The sequence below is a fragment of the Pinus tabuliformis genome, chromosome 3_1 (genome assembly GCF_031772625.1).
Source record: "Pinus tabuliformis cultivar Carrire ecotype Pingquan chromosome 3_1, CPIR1, whole genome shotgun sequence".
NCBI classification, from domain to species: domain Eukaryota; kingdom Viridiplantae; phylum Streptophyta; class Pinopsida; order Pinales; family Pinaceae; genus Pinus; species Pinus tabuliformis.
The window spans coordinates 985,384,157-985,386,599 of record NC_142301.1 but is presented as its reverse complement, the minus strand read 5'-3'; positions in this window follow the sequence as shown (position 1 = coordinate 985,386,599).

The following is a 2,443-nucleotide window of genomic DNA, read 5'->3' as shown; positions in this document are numbered from 1 at the left end:
AAGATGCAGAGTGGCTCTAGCAGGAAATCTCTTCTGGGTTCCACTTGTATCAAAATTCCAATCAATTACAAGAGAATTATCATGAACTTATTTTCTTAACAAAGACACATGAAAAACATTGTGCACTTTAATATGGTTGGGTAAATCTAGTTGATAGGCCATTAGACCAATTCTGTCTAATATTTCAAAAGGTCCACAGAATCGTGGTGCCAATTTTTCATAGGTTATAGTTCTTAAGGTCTTTTCCTCAGTTGTACTCTTAAGTAAACATGGTCTCTAATATTAAATTCTTTATGTATTCTTTTCTTATCCACATAACGTTTTCTGCTTGTCCTGTGTAGTTTTGTTGTTCTATTTAATCTTCTGTACCACCTGCTCCATTTCCTACAATGCATCTGGTCCCAATATCAATTTATCCTCTGGTTGACTCCAAGTGAGAGGTGTACGACATTTTCTGCCATACAAAGCCTATCCATGATGTACATTCACAACATATATTCCAAGATATGATTAATCTTTTCTATTTTTCCATCCATCTGAGGGTGATCGGTAGTGCTAAAATTTAATTGAGTTCCCATGCCCCCAAACAGAGTTTTCCAAAACTTGGAGGTAAACTTAGCATTCCTTTCTGACACTACCATCTTCGACACTGCATCGAGTTGGAAAATTTACCTCATGAAAATTTTGGAAATCTGTGTTGTTACATAAGTAGACTGCACCAGTATAAGATGCATTGTTTTACTCAAAGTGTCCACCACCACCATGATGGAGTCATGTTGTCGTTTTGTCTTTGGTAATCCTGTAATAAAATCCAATGAAATCACTTCCCATTTCCATTCATGAATGGGAAGTGGGTTCAGAAATCCAACAGGGTGTTGGTGCTCCACCTTTATATGTTGACATTCTATACATTTTGCTAAGCATTTTATGACCTCCCTCTTCATGCTTACCCAAAATAATTATTGCGTTAATGCTGTTATTATATTTTGGTATCTAGGAATGCCTGCATATGTTTTCTTTTGATATTCATCCAACATCATTTGTTTTAAAACACTCACATTGGGAATATACAATCTATTTCGGCAGGTTAGCAAATTTTCAGAATTTTCAACATATCTTGGAACTTCCATTTCATGTAATTTCTATTGAATTTTGAGATATTTATGATCTTGTTGTATTGAATTTTTAATTTGTTCCACAAAATTTGTACTAATATGAATAATAGGTACTCCCATCAAAGCATGTGCATTCCTACTTAAAGCATCTACTATTTTGTTTTCTTTTCTTTTTATGTCTTTAATATCAAATTCGAACTCAGTGAGGAAAGTTAGCCACCTGCTTGTCTAGCATTTAGATCGGGTTGGATGAAAAAATATTTCAGGCTGATGTGGTTTGTCACCAAAGTAATTTGTTTCCTGTCAAATAGTGTCTTCGCATCTTTAGAGAATGTATCACTGTCGGGAGTTCTAAATCATACACATCATAATTATTTTCACGTCGTTTCAATGTTTTAGACTCATAGGCTATTACTGCATTTTCCTGCATCAAAACTCCCCCAAGACCTTCCAAACAAGCATTAGTGCAAACAATGAATTCCTTACTTGGATTTGAAATTTTCATAATAGCTAGCCCAAGGTAGGAACATTCTATTTATTCTTCTCACATGGATAATGAAAATTGCTCGCAAGCCTTTTTGTATGCTTCTATCCTAGGCTTTAGCCTTCTCTAGCACCTACCTAGGGGGTTGTGATGGATAAGCAAGCTGACCTTGGATCTCTACACCCTTTGGCCATCAATCTCATTCACATACTTATGTGAGTCTTTCTTGTGCCTTGGTTAAGATCAAGTAAAAAAATGTTAAATTGGAAACAATTCTTGCAAGATTTCCACATCTGGTTAGGCATATAAGCGACATGTGATTTTAGAAGCAGATAAATCAGGCATAATCCCACTATTTCTAAGAAAATATTATTATTTCTCATAATTATAAGTTTGGTATCATGTGTTATTATAGGTGAAGATAAGGGAGACATGTTCTCTTTTGAGAGAGAATATCTTCTCCATCATAACGCTGATAGATTATTGCTTCAAGTGAAAAGTCCCTAGCTTCCTTTAGCGAGAAAGGATCTCCTTGGTGGCAACACTTCTCAAAGGTTGATCATTTTCTCATTGATCTTCTCCAAGCCTAGGTAAATGTTTATCTTCCATTGGGATAAAATCTCATTCAAGACATCTAGTATGCCACATCAAGAAACCCAAGTTCATGACAAGACAACATATTATTAGGAATGAAGGTGCACTTGAGCATAATTGAGGTTTGAAAACTCTAATACATGATTTAGAGAGCTCACTCTTCTACTTCTCCAATTTGGATCAAACGAGCCTAGATCCATCTTATCTCTTGATCTATTTATGAGAGGGATTAAATTTTTCTAGGTGCAAA